At 37.4% G+C, this 15,848-nt stretch overlaps 1 pseudogene; it reads left to right on the forward strand.

Moving 5' to 3' along the window:
- Positions 1-2,644: 2,644 nt before the first annotated feature.
- LOC120109343 lies at positions 2,645-12,436 on the forward strand (annotated as a pseudogene).
- Positions 12,437-15,848: the final 3,412 nt, after the last annotated feature.

Raw genomic sequence — 15,848 nt, forward strand, 5'->3', positions numbered from 1 at the left:
AAATTTAATAAAATTCTGAACTCTATCCAAATATTCGGCACCGGATCTCGACTTATTTATCCTATTTTTATCCATTCTATTAGAATATTGTTTAAACTGCAACTTATCTAAAAAAAGATAAATAAATTAGGGTATAAAGAAGGATGGCGTAAAATTATTCAATAAAAGATCAAAGAAGCGGATGCTAATGAACACGTGGCCGGAGAAAGATACATTGTTCAACCAAACATATGGATTCAAGTGTATACTTAAAAATTATACAAAAGAAGTGTTCTTTAATGGTAGTCAAAGATGTTTAGAATTCGTAATTAAATAGTGCACTTGAGACAACTAGTTGTTGGGGATTTAAAAACATAAGAAAAACTAATGCCATTTTTACCGAATATAACTGCATTTAGGAAGAAAATAAGAACTCTAATGGGTTGATACTTTGACTTCAAAGTTAGACAAGGTTCTATTATAATTTGGGTTCAGGTTGGTCTTTGGCATGAAAGAAACATTTGATATTCTTTCGCCTGTGGGACCGTCCGATGGGATGAGCATGTTGAGATTGGGCGGATGGGGAAACAGAGTCCGAAACTGAAGAGAGCCGTTAAGGCCAATATGCATGATTAATCAGATAGCACAACAATCAAAAAAAAAAAAAAACATAAGATAAATAAATAAGAAAAAGTGAATCATTAATCAACACAATGGAACCTCTTCTCTAATGGTTTTGAATAAGCTAATCAGAGGCTCGAATCAATAATGTTTCAAGACTACAAAAATCCACAAGAAATAAAAAATGAACTGCAGATATTTAATTCTTTTGGAAAATAAAATATAAGAAAGAAAAGAAGAACAACAGTCATCTTAGTACTGAAAACAAGAAAGCTCTCTGATAAAAAAGTTGGCATTGAACAAATTATGGATTCAAGAAACTGAGCAAACTAAATCTTCGGTTCATTGAACCAAATCAACAAAAGGGACCAAAGGGTACAGCACAAATCCAAAAAAGAGAGCAGAGGAACAGTTAAGAAGCATGAGTTTGAACAACCTCTCAAGCTTCTTGCGACAAAATCCTCGTGCTTGCCCTGACATGAGGCCTCCACCAAAAATATCACCAGGGAGGTTGGTTGGTTGGTCGGCGCCGGAGAGAAAGAAGAGGGAGAAAGATATCTGCGACGGATGGAGACGGAGCTCGATAGAGATTGGGTTGGTCAGTCGGCGCCGAGAGAAGAAAAAGAAAGTTAGGACTGGTGGGAAATGAGGGCTAGTGGGTCGCATATTAGGGTTCTTTAGTCGGGTGTTAGCCTCCAACGATGCTCATAAGCGTCGTCTTAGGTCCTTGCCCTCTGACGATACTTAGAAATGTCGTCTTAGGTCCTAGGCTTCCGACGACGCTTATAAGTGTTTTCTTAGATTAGTGTTTAGACGGAGTTCAGTGAAAATTAGTGTTAAGAAAGTGTCTAGTGTTAGAATTCTAGCGACGCTTTTAAGCGTCGTTTGCTCCTTTTCCTCATTCTATTTTTTTGGCCCTCCAACGATACTTATAAATGTCATCTTACAATTTAATTTCAATGATGCTAATTAGTGATGTCATAGTTTCAGCCCTGGCAGACACTACTTAAAAGTGTCGACAAATTTTGACGCCGAAGACAAAATTACCGACGCTTCTACTTAGCTTGAACATGTATATGTCGGCATTCTTCCCTTTTTTTGGAGTGCTGCACCTCAACCTAATGCTGCAACTTGAGTCATTGTAGCCCGATATTTTGTAGCACTCCAAAACCTTTGAGTGGCCTAGTGGCAGAAAATTATGATCCCTCCAAAAAAATAGTTATACCGGAAAAATATTCAACACATATGTTGGACTATTTGATTACAAAGAACATCTATTATAATCTCTAAGATATTTTTTATTGGAAAAAGGTTCTATATATTCATGCTTATACAAAATAATAAATCTCCTGCTACACTTTGGGAATTCACATGCATTTGCCATTAGTCCAATGATCTCCCTTGAATGGCAACACAAGAAAATATATAGTTTTAATGCTTTAAAGGGTTCAACAAAATTACAAAATTATAAAACCAGTATTATTAGGGAATTTTTTTCTTAAAACAAGTTTAAATTTATTAGATCACCAAAAATAATCATTAATAAAAATTAAGCTTAAATGAGCTTTTTATACGCGTTGCACGTGTTGAAAATGGCAGTCTTAGAGACGCCGTTGTACCGCGAGGACATTACCCTTCATTTCTCCGCTCCTCCCGTCCCAGCCGCCCGTGGTCCCCACCTAAAGTCAAGTCCATCCCATCTTTGACTATTACAAACTGCACCTGCTGCACTGGTTAATTAATATAAAAAAAGTGTTACCCTAAAAAATGATCCAACCTTATCAGTTGGATCCAGAAAGATTCAAGGAGTAACTGATGCAACCATTCTTTGCTCCAAGATATCCGTACAATATTGAGGAATAGAGAAGCCTTTTAGAGCAAACATATTTTTCGAGAAACCAATAGAACTGCAGATTGAGTGGCTGCTTAAGTAGTACTATATAGATTGGAAATAGAAAGTTATTTTGGGCACTCCAAAGAATTAACTTTATGGCTTTATTAAACGTACGGTATAGAAACTCCTACTGCCCGCCCCCAACACCCCACACAATCCTCAATCAGAAAGCCATCTTCCTGGGTATCAAAATGGCCTCCTCGACCTCCCTCACTCTCCTCTTCTTTCCCTTCCTCCTCCTCACCCTCTCCCACGCCGCCACCTTCGACGTCGTCAATCAATGTTCCTACACCGTGTGGGCTGCATGGGCAGACACCAGTAACCTCGGCGGCGGCCAGCAGCTCAGCAAGGGCCAGACCTGGACGGTCACCGTCAATCCGGGCACCCCCCGTGCCCGCATCTGGGCCCGGACTGGCTGCTCCTTCGATGCCAACGGCAACGGGAAGTGCCAGACCGGCGACTGCGGCAAGCTCGCCTGCACCTCCTACGGCTCCCCACCCAAGACCCTTGCAGAATTCGCCCCTCAACCAGAACTCCCCACCTTACTACACCAACCTCGATTTCATCGACATCTCCCTCGTTCAGGGCTTCAACGTGCCCATGGACTTCCGCTCCACCTCGTCGGACTGCAGCCAAGATATCCAATGCACCGCCGACGTCGTTGGGCAGTGCCCCAGCGACCTCAAAGTAGCCGGCGGCTGCGACGACCCATGCACCATCTTCAAGACTGCTCAATACTGCTGCCCTTCCGGCTCCAGCTGCGAGCCAACCACCTATTCCAAGTTCTTTAAGAGCCTGTGCCCGAAAGCGTACAGCTACCCGAAAGATGATGCAACCAGCACCTTCACCTGCCCCGGTGGGACCAACTACCAGGTTCACCTTCTGCCCTTGAGGCTTTGAGAGCTTGGTGATCCATGCATGACGCTGTTTGGAGTATGTGATAGCTTTGGAATAAGGTGATTGTAACCAGATTTTACAGCCCATTTCACAGGCCTGTAATTCAGCAGTAATAGAGTAATAAAAACGTTGGATAATTGTTTACTGTTAGTAAATTGCGCTCCTCCATGTTCGATATCGTATAGATGACTAATACAAAGGAAAAAGAAGAGAATACTGTGGCAAGTTGCACTATCTATTCCGCAGTCCATTTCCTATCAGATATGGCACTGGCTGACTCCAACGATCACTGACCCCATCAATCGCACCATCCCTTTTGACATGTTGGATAAGAAATGAATCACTACAAAATTCTTTCATTAATCTATTGCTGTTCTAATATTAATTATTTACATGAACTAGAGAAAACTATTTGGAAACTCTAGAAGATAAATCCATGTATTTTATTTTTATTTTTTATGAAAGACTTGGGTTGAGTCTAACCCAATTATTAAATTAAAATAAAGTAGAAATGGTCAGGCCCCTTGTTTGTTAGGTAGGAATTCACTCATGAAATTTTTTATGATTGACCGAACTCATGTATGTAAGTGATTAATATTTTAATAGATAACTTAAAAAATTAGATGGAATTATCCATATATATACATATATAAAAACATCTTCCGTGTGTTACCTTCTATCATATATAGTATGTCGGAGTCCCTGTTGCTTACAAACAGGTTCTCCGGCCAAGCAGAATAATATTGGATTTAGTATCCTCGGTACAGGATTAACCTTCGCAACAAGATTTTGGATAACCTTCGCAACAAAGTCCGCTCCATTTGACGATTAGATTGGAGGAAGTTTCTGAGAACTTGAATTCTCGGTAAGTCAAGTTGCAATTGGTCACGCACTTAAACCAGTTTAGATTGAAGTATGCAAGTGAAATTGGGGTTATGTAGGAGGATGCAGAGAAGCGTATGAGGCGGCTAGTTTGGTGTTTCCAGATAATTTCGACGGACATAGCGGTGGTTTTCCACTTCTACCAGCTATTTCTCAGCAGGCCTGCCTGGAACTTCGATCCATCGAAGGACACGATCAAGTTAGGCAAATGGAGAACTTTCAAGGTTGCCTGCATCAGCAGTCCAAACACTTTGAAGACGCAAGTAGGATGTTCACACGGATGATTTTTCTTAGCTCATAACTACCGATTGAATGATGCGCCTTACATGCATCCAAAATTTATTTCTACGTGATGAAGATATGTATATGTTCTAAAAATGGCTACAAGTGTGTCAGGTTGGATTAGGATTTGGCTTAGTCCAGAAATGCATATATTAATTGTTGGAGTTTTAATTTATGAAAAGATTTAAATTTTAAAAAATAAAAATCAATCTTATTTCCTTAACTTCCTTCCATAGTGGTATAATGGCAATTACACGATTATGTCGCTAGAACCAATATGACAATGACTATATAAGGCTTCACTAATACTAGGTTCCACTAATACGTGGGGTTACACAATAAGTCGGATCCATCTTGGACTCTAAAGACGAGAATGATGACTTGATTGCACTAGGTCCTCCTGATTTCCCATTACACAAGTCTGATATAGTGGTTGTGCGGCTATGGTTGCTGCTGCTGTTGGTTAGCGACCATCTATTGTAGGTTCTGGGCAGCTGTAGTCAGGTAATTGAACCTGCTGCATGAGCAGACAAAAACTGGTTCATCGATGATTGACGGGTCAAGCTGTGGCTTCTGCTGAGGAGGAGCCCTCCGAGAGCCTTATAAAGAGCCATTAGATTCCAGGGTCGCATCCTATTGGGTGATGCAGTTGCTGCCTAGGTTTTCTTAACTTCATAGCTGTGTATCGTCCGCTTGATCGATCAGGCATCCAAAGATAGGATCAGAATCCTTCCTCTAGCTCCATTTTTTTTCTGCTAGAAACTAGTCCGACCTAGGCACTGAGTTGGTGGGAATCGCAGAGATCTCAGCTCGTTTGTCATCCAGATCGAAGAAATCAGATAGGATCATTGCATGTCTCCACGGTAATATTCCAATGGTTGTTGCACTCGATCAATGTTGATCCCGATGTTGAACACATACGAGTCAGTATTGGATGGTGGAGGAACGGCTTCAAACGGTTGCTCTGACACAGGCTCCGACTTGAAACAACAAGAATAAAGAAGTCCACACACTGGAGCATATTCGATGGGGATCCTCCAATGCCCAAGTCAGACACAACTCGAAAAAAAAAGGAGGCGGCTTGAGATGGAGAGAGGCAGTGTAAGAAAGTTGAAAGAAAACTTACACGGAGGATCCTCGGAAATGGCAATACATAAACGAGGATCGAAGCTCGTCGCCAAGTAATTTAGAGCTATACGCTTGTTGATGGGGCAAACAAACTACGTATCTCATCCATAAATCTCGTCCATATTTCTCGGTCGTCGAATGCTCTAAGTATCGCATTTGTTAGGGAACAGCTAGCGAATATGGCTAAGTTGTTGCCAGTTATAGGAAGAGTTTAAAATACAGAGAACTCTCTGTTTATCTTTTGGGATGACCATATATATGCCAAATTTTGAATAATCAGTCTTTGGCTAGGTGATGAGTTTTTATTGATTGGTTTGTTTCATCTGCATAAATCAATTTGAAGGTAAATCATCCTAAATAGGTTGGTTTTGAATGAAAATAAATTTTTGCCTAGATTCCTTTTCCAGGCTATGAAAATCCGCGAGGATCGTAGAGTCTGTCCCTGGCCTTTCATGGAAAGGGTCCATCCAAAATCCAAATCCTACGGAAGATTGGAACTCTTGTAATGGATGAAGATGGCGAGTTTTTTTGGTTGATTTGTCTTATCAGCATGGATTAATGCCAAGATCAATCATTCTAAATTGGTTGGCTTTGAATGAAAATAAATTTTTATCTAGATTCCTTTTCCCAGGCTACGAAAATCTACGAGGATCCAGCAAGTGACTGTCTATCTCCTACAGTATGTCCCCCTGGCCTTTCATATGGAGAGGGTCGATCCAAATCCTGCCGCAGAATGGAACTCTTGCAATGGTTATCCAGTTAGTGGATGGCCCAGAAATTTGACGTCGTTCACACGCAGTCCTGCAATACCGTCCGAACGCAATTAAATGCTGTCCGCTTGACCGCACCCTCTCTCCCTGTAGGCCAGATAATTCCATTCTACAGGGACAAGCTGAGAGACGTCATGAAGATAACGCATGGCATTTTTTCAAACAATGACGACAATTTAGTCTCTAGATGCTATCGGGACACCTCCGGCTCGGAGGCAGTATGGAAGATGACGCATTGGCATTTTTCCAACAATGACGGACAGTATGAAAGCAGTAGAGTATAGCGTACTGCTAGCGCCGTGAGCTTACAGAATCACTTGACATTTATATACATAGAAAAGCTTCCTACATATAAGTTGGATGATCAAGATAATACTTAAAGAGTTCTGGGCGCTGAATGAATTTGCAGAAATTTTCTATTAGAAATAGCTTATTTCAATGATTGGGTTGAATATTCCATTAAATTGGTATGTTGGGCGGTACAGTTAGCATAATCATAATATTACTGATTGAATTAGATTTATTATATTCATAAATATCCAAAATTAGTTTTTCAGTGAGTTGGCCTAAATTTTATAGAAAAAAAAAAAGATTTCAGTAGGTCTAAGTCAGCCTGTACTTCTATAATCTTGTTGATTGTACTAATCCAACTCAGCCTAATTATTCAAACTGATTCTTAGATGTGGTTCTAGCAGGCCGAATTTTGAGGTTCATGCGAGGACTCCATGGTCAGGCTTTGTGCATGGAAAACGGCTATGCGGGTTAGCATTAGACACCTGTAACATACGAATGGGAGGATGCTGACTTGTAGAGATGGATGGGTCATGAATTATTAACTTGCTAGTTATTTACTATGGCTCATTATAGATCAGTACATGATTTGTTCAAGAGTAAATTTGCATATATGGCATCAAGAGTTTCATGAGCTTTTCTTTATTTTGCGAGAATACGGGTGATTATTTATTTAAGTTTGAGCTTGAAGTACGTTTGTTGAGCAATTTATGAGTTCGAAATGTATACATGACCTAACATGATATTTCATACAAGTATATTGCATACGGCACTCAATATGTTTTTCTAAATTATTCTACAGTTTACTAAATATACTATGAAATATACTCGTTATGATATTTTTTTAGTAATTTGAGACTTTTCAATACCTCAAGTAGAAACACAAATTTAATTATTCCAAAGCCCAAAGAAAGTTCTGCAGTCCTCAATAGCTTACTCCCTGGGAGGCTTTCCCCGCTTTGGTTCTGTTCTATAGATATTAACAAAAATGAAATATAAAGATATAGATTTTATATTTTAAATATAAAGTATGGAATAACAGAATATTTCTTACCAAATATGTTACACACAGAAATAGTTGTAGTATATGTAACAAGAAATAGTGGTTAAATTTCAACAAGTTAGAAAGTGAATTGAACATACAAAAAATTTTAGACTCATGAATTAGGTATAGGTAAAAAAAAGAAAATCAAGATTCAGATTTTAAGGTGTACCTCAAGATTGTATATAGTGTTTTTTTTCTTTTTGGGGCTAAAATATCTTATCATATATATATATATATATATATATATATATATATATATGCACTTAATATTCCAATCCTTATTAAAATAAAAGAAGGAAGGAGAAAAAGAAAGAAAGAGTGGAAGAAGAAGCTAGTTATGGAGGTTATTAATATCTAAAAATCATGGTTATCTAAGAGTTTGATTTTATTCAAAATCATTTATTATTTGTTTTTATGATCAACATTATATCATAAAGAATGATTCAACTAGGAACATTCCAAAAATTGTTCCTATGACATTTTAAACTTTCACTTTTCCATATATTTTAAAATTTTAAAATATTTACTTATGTAATTATGGTAAAGAAAATGTATGTCATATCCATTTCCTCAAAAAAGGTATAAGCCGACCCTCTGTAAATGGCATTTAAGTTACTACATAAAATAAAAGCACAAAAAGTTATATATGAATGAACTATGAAATATTCAATAATTTGAGAAGTACATTATATTATATAAAAATCATTCAAATAATAAAGCAAAGATACCATGTTTGGAATTCTGATTCATGAAAACAAATAAAGTTAATAGTAAAGAATATATAGGCAGATACTAAAAATATCCGTAGTATGTTGGGTCAATTATTTTATGATTTTATAGAACTTTTTGAATTTTTATAAGCAGCATTTTTTCATAATTTTTTCTTTATAATATCCACAAGAAAGTCCAATCAGTTTTAACCTCTGAAACAAAAATAGAGCGGGAAAGTGTAAATGGAATTTTTGTTCATGATTTAGTTAAAACAAATTTATCTGGTCTAGATATAACATATTCGGATAACTTTAATATATTTAGATAATTTTTACATATTTATATGATTGATAATCCATCATTTTTTTTTTTGAATTTAGTACGTAAAAATTTGAATTTTGTGCGTAAAAATTTGAATTTTGTGCATAAAAAATTGAATTTTGTGGCTTATTTGAATTTGATTTAATATGCTTGTTTATTTTTTTGGGCATATATGCGATTTTTTATACAATTTTTTTTTTTGACATGACTTCCAAAAAAGTCACTATTTTATATAATTTTGTGTAATTTTTTGTGCAAAATTTCTTTTCTAACATGATTTTCAAAAATATCTTTTTTTTTATTTTTTTTGAATTGTCGAGAGGGGTCGAGTTTTCTCTTTCTTTTTCATTTAATAGGTATAGAGATAAAGTTATAACGAGGCATTAGAATCCTTTGGGCAGGTTGTTGAAAATTCTTAATGACAACTAAGCCATGCGTCAGATTTATATTTGCCGTTCAACTACGTACATCGAGTGCATCTAGGAGATCAAGTAAGTTGGTTTCAAATTAATGAAGATAAGCTTGGCTCTTCTTGACTCATTCTTTAGGTTGCCAACCATCCACTCTAAGTTGAACAGGTTAGAAACCTTCCTAAATCCTCCAGCGGACTAGAAGTGTTGTCATGATGATCCTAACTAGTGCACGACTTTAATTTTATCATAGTCTTGCATGCATACTTTGGAAGGTAACGCATGGAAGATTTTTCAACAATGACGACATTTTAATAATCTCCGGCAACGTTTTGTTCCCGTAGTCTGCATCCGAAGACTCCTTCAACAAAGTGACGAGAAAATTGGGAGGGCACTTATCCCTGGAAGACTTTTCCACACTTGACCTGCTTTTTGCCCGAGAGAACTTACGAAGCCATCATGAAAAAGGATAACTACATGGCAGGGGGGATAGAAAAACTCGTTCATTCGCAAACGCAACGTTTTTAAATTCCGTTGTACCTACCGTCAAGCACGAGCCCGCGAGCAAGTGGTGGTTTTACTGGACTGGTTCTTTTAGCAAGCCGACGTTGGGCCATCATCCAAGGACATCATGGTCAGTGTTGCCGCTAAAATCCGAGATCTATTAAGATGACCGACTCCCGAGGCAAGATTGAAGTCAGCTGCAATCCAAATTAAAATGCCCCATACAGATGGATGATGGTGAAGTGGCTGACTAGGCTCTAAGATGCAAATATGACCTAAAATAGAAATTTTCTTAGTGAAGATTTTTCTGTGGGAGAATCCTAGCTCTAATGCTCAAATTAGTTGAATTCTAAAAAACAGTGGGAGAGAGAGAGTGTTTCTAAAAATAAAGTGGAGTCGAGAGAATGGCTAACCTAAGGATTCTTCGATTTTTCTTATATAAAGAATAAGTTTGGTGTCCGTTACCAAGATTAATGAGACATGCGATAAATATATGGTAACGGCTCTTCACAACATCTAGTAATTGCACAGTAATGGCTTTTCGAGTTATGCATATGATAATAATGCTTTAATTAGGTAGTTTTGGGTGAGCTGGCGTAACCATCACCGAGATAGTGACCATAATCTTGATAGGCATTACTTACTTTCTAATGGTCTTTAATGAGACACGTGAACTCTCAATTAGGAGCGATATTGCACTTCGGCTAGTATTGAGGTAAAGTAGAGGTGAGGAACTTCAATCTACTCCGAGATCATGTTGGCAAATATTCACCATATCAGCTAGGTTATTGGGCGCATGGAAACGTCCATGGAAGAATTGGCACCAGCGATCTAGACGCTTTGCACAAACACTGCGTACTTAAGATGCAAAGCCTACAATAGGTGCAGATATGAGTACGTCCACGTTAGAAGAGGCGTGTAAAACCAGAAATATATATGTCAAGCTCATTGTGAGGAAGAAATGTGAACAAGGCCCAAGATGGTCTTCCCCCTGCACCATTATCACAGAATTATTGTACGGTTGATCAAATGTGCCATGGAACATTTTCACCCTGACAACATTTTCCAATGAATTGAGACTTTAAAATCCTTCAAATATATATTATCATTATCAATGTTTAAATTCCTAAAACAAAAAAAAAATAGAAAAAACACTTACGAGCAAGAAATATCCCCTTTGTAGATTAGATGAGACCCTTATATAGTGGTTCGGTTAGTTTAATCATTTGGAAGGAGGTCATTGTTTGGACAAGCTAAAATTGCTTCTTATTTTTAATAAAATAATATGGCATGACGTATAGAGAGTAGAGATGTAAACAGATAATAAATTATAATTTCTCTTCTTGATATTAAAAAAACAATACCTGTGTGAAAAAACAAATAACCAACGAATGTTGTCAAACAATATGTTCTACAAAATTAAATTATATTAATGTAACATGGTAAGTTTAATTACGTATTATGTTACATATATACCTCAATGATCTGAATATTGTGAAATCCTATCCAAATTTATAGTTTGGAAAGTGATTTGTAACTTTAGTCTTATAGGCTGTTGGCATGCAAGGCACGTAGGTGATACAAGAGTCCAAGTGAAAGCCTTCATCTGTATCTCGTTCGCTCCTTGTCAGCTATCGAGTTCCAATCTTTGAACTTTCTCAGCGTGCCAAGATTCCCAAGCGATCATAGTGCAACGTGGGCAAAATCATATCTCATACAACTCTCTTCTTCCTCCTATAAATACCCCCTTCCTCTCCCAGGAAACAACACAACACAGCACACACCATAGACCTCCACTAGCTCTCTTCGTTATCCCAAAATGGCCTCCCCAACCTCACCCCCTCTCCTCCTCCTCCTCTTCTTCCCCTTCCTCCTCTTCACCCTCTCCCACGCCGCCACCTTCAACATCGTCAACAACTGCCCCTACACCGTATGGGCTGCCGCGGTCCCCGGCGGAGGTCGCCGGCTCGACCGCGGCCAGTCCTGGAACATCAACGTCAACCCCAAAACCACCGGGGGCCGCGTCTGGGCCCGCACCGGCTGCTCGTTCGACGGCAACGGCAACGGGCACTGCCAGACCGGTGACTGCGGTGGTAAACTCGCCTGCACGGCCTACGGCGCCCCGCCCAACACCCTCGCCGAATTCGGCCTCAACCAGTTCCAGAACCTCGATTTCATCGACATCTCCAACGTCGACGGCTTCAACGTGCCGATGGACTTCAGCCCCACCGGCGGCTGCAGCAGGGGCATCCGGTGCACGGCCGACATCGTCGGGCAGTGCCCCAACGAGCTCAAGGCTCCCGGTGGCTGCAACAACCCGTGCACCGTCTTCAAGACTAATGAGTACTGCTGCACCTCCGGGAGCTGCGGGCCAACCAAGTTCTCCAAGTACTTTAAGGACAGATGCCCGGATGCGTACAGCTACCCCAAGGACGATCAGACCAGCACCTTCACTTGCCCCGGGGGGACCAACTATAAGGTTACCTTCTGCCCTTGAGGTCCTGCTTTCCTCCATGCAAGCGAAGTTCCAAGAATATATATATATAGACTCTTGGGAGGCTGGGAGCTAGTAAACTGCTAATTACTATTCTGTAATAAATTAAGTGAATGTGAGCTCCATAAGCTTGCGAGATTGAAATAATTAAATAATAAGAGGTGCACCGCAGAACGTGCCATTACTTTTAAAACAGTTCACTTTTAATGGCTGTCGCGCTCTATGGCCTGCTTTACGCGAGGTCAAGCGATTTCCCATGGGCTGTTGGTTTTGTCGCATCTTATACGTTTGCTCCAACTTTTTAATTTGAGCAAAATACTTAGAAAAAAAGAAAGAAAGAACAAAACCGGTCAATGAAGAAATCGGCTATCAATTTACTGAGAAGGCAAAAAAAAAAAAATTAACATCCAATTAATCTTTTCTTTGATAGGAATTTAACACATATGTACTAGATAAAACAATTATGATTGCACACCGTTTGCTCCTCTTTTCTTTGATAGGAATTTAATATAATATCTACTCGATAAAACAATTATGATTGATGAAATCAGTGACACCCATCAAATGCGCTATCGTATAAATGAACCATGCGCATTGCATGGTTTGGAATAATAATTTCCATGGTGCGTGGATATCTTGGGTGGTGGAAAGTCCTTTTCACGTCTTGGATTTAGGAAAAACACTACAATATTACCCACACGGTGCACGAGGTATTTCTTTTCTAATTTCATCAAATATGAATTATTTCAAATTAAGTACTCTTTTCCAAATAAAATGTATACTTGAAGTCGGTTGTTTAAGCTCACATAATTCTAATGTTAAAAAAATTATAGATTAAAAAACAACATAATATAAAAGACTATTCAGTTCAAATGATATTAAACTTATAAATTTTATTTGAATAAGAAAATAAAGTATTATTGGTGGCGCCCAGTATTCTCGATTGGAAAATGAAGTCAAATTGTTTAAGTGGTATGGTGGTAGAAAGTAACAATCATTTTTGTCTCTTTTTTTTCAGTGAGGTGTTTTCTTATAATTTTTGGTCTCGGATTTGTTTATAATTTACTTGCATATCTTGAAACAATATTTTCATCATCAATTGTTTCAGAATGCACATTATTCAGCAGAACAGGATCACTAATTATTTTCTTCCCACGAATATCTTTTTTCTTCGTGGTCCTATCCACAACGGCACTTTCATCTTTATTATCTTCAATCTGTGAAAAGAATGTGTAATTATCAAGTATTAAGAAAAAATATATAAACATAATCATCTATAAACAGAAGTATAGGAATATATGAGTCACGATAGATTTTTCTTGATTTTTATTGCCTTCTAACTCCTCATATGCATCATTGGAAAACACTTTAAGCATAGTATAGGACTTTATCCTCCCTCTTCAAGATTGTATTCATCAACATTAATTTGGAGTATATATATTTTTTCTACGTTTTTTTTTTATATTTAAGAAAATGCCAAAACCATCATCTTTCTGTATGAAGAAAAATGCATAACATGGTATCATCATCCAAACAATAGAACGAACTAGACATAAAATATATGTTGCACAAATCTTATCCATACATAATTCTATTTACGAAAGAGCAGAACCAAATAAAATATTTAGAAATATAACTAAGAATAAAAAATTGTAGGGTAAGAATAAAAAATATTATTTCTTTAACTGACATGAGTAAGAGATATTTTATTTCTTTTCATGCTCTAATAGATATATATTTATCTTTTATCTAAAATGAAAAATATATGTTAGGACTGGTGGTCCATGGAATTTATTTAACTAATATCATAAATGTTTAGAAAATATTACAGAAAAGATACATGCATTAATAACATGAATTAAATGATAAAGTTACTCTGATTAAGAAATAACCTTACTAAAATCTCAGTTCCTCTGCGTCGCCCCCTTATAAGGAATTTTTCTTTTGTCATATTATTTCTCTTTATGTCGCATGAATGTACTTATGGCATGATGGGCTTCGTGATGGATATGGTTCTGATACAGTAACTCGCTTGACATTTGGAACTATTTTTTTGGCATAAAGACTTCAATTTTTATTTATTTGAATTGACGCGAACTCTTAATTTATTTTTCCTTCCCTTCTATTCCTCCTCGTATCCTGTCCATCACGAAATCTACCCACATTCATTCCTTGCTTTTTCCCTTTCAAATCACAAGATCACCATCTTTCCCACTATAATCCTCTCCTTCTCTTTTCTAACCCCACTCTTCTATTTCTTATTCTATGTGTTCAACTCTCTATCGCTGTCCAAAACGATGTGTCTCGTCCTATTCTTGCCTTCTCTTCTAGCCACTACAACTAGCCATGGGCAGCGATCCAAGTGGTGGAAGAGAAGGGAACGGGAAGAAAAAGGGGTGATGTGGCGGCCGGAGGAGAACTAAGCCGGGAACGACACTGTCTCTTCAGTCTCTCGTCTCCTCACTCTTCTGCTTCGGTCTATGCTTTTTTAAATTCGATCTGGTCAACAAAGGGTGGTGTGATTTTGATCTTTTCCGATTAAATTTGGATTTTCTCTGGTATTGTTTTTTTCTTGGTCCTTAATGGAAGACTCTCGGCACAACAAATGTTTTCTCTCCGAGAGATGTTTCTATTCTAATTGTCAGAATCATGCACAATCTCAATCATTATAGTATGTACGATCTTGGATATCACTGTTGTCACATATTACATGCACAATCTTAGTATATCAACTTAGAGCAATCTCCAAAATTATGAGATCTGATTGTTATGTTTAAATTTAGTATTTATACCAAATAATAAGATTTTATTCTTGTATTATATTATATATAGTCTCTAGTATCTTTCCTATGATCATATGATTTTATTATTATATTCTACTATATCCGGTCCGATCTCTCAGGCTCAACTTATATATAAAGCACTAGTGCTATCTAGTCCCTAGTACCTTTCCTCTTCACATTTTCATTGTTCGATTGATGAGGTATTACGTTTTAGCTCCAACTCATCTCATTCCTAATTCTTTATGAGTTATCATTGATTTTATTGTTCTGTGTCTTATTCAAGATATCCATCCTACTATCACTTTTTTCCGAGCTTGTGTTACTCTGAAGAGGCATCTACCAAAAAAAATTGGTAGTACTTTTTTTCTTGGAAGGGCCGTCAAAAAACTTCCTTCTCTATCAATGGATGGAAAGAGAGATTTTTTTTTTTATTTCCTCCGAGCAGCTATAGTGCTTCGGACCCTCTGTGGAAACCTCAAAGATTGTTGAATTGAACTCTGGGGTTATCAGATAATGATCAACAATCACTCAAAATTATTCTTGGATCCAAAGTTCCACTTTTGCGAGATTTGTTTTTTGAGCAAACTTTGACCAACATTGGTCTAAGCCTAGCCAATCCAAGAAAAGTTATAAATGAATGAACTATGAAATATTCAATAATTTGAGAAGTACATTATATTATATAAAAATCATTCAAATAATAAAGCAAATCTCCACAAAGAACTACCAGAAAATAAATTATATGTAAACTTAATATAACCATAATATCACGGTACGATCTCTTAAAAGAAGTTATTGAACTTTAAAAATAATTACAAATATGTTATAAATGACAT

Source organism: Phoenix dactylifera, unplaced genomic scaffold (assembly GCF_009389715.1).
Source record: "Phoenix dactylifera cultivar Barhee BC4 unplaced genomic scaffold, palm_55x_up_171113_PBpolish2nd_filt_p 002063F, whole genome shotgun sequence".
In the NCBI taxonomy this organism is placed as follows: domain Eukaryota; kingdom Viridiplantae; phylum Streptophyta; class Magnoliopsida; order Arecales; family Arecaceae; genus Phoenix; species Phoenix dactylifera.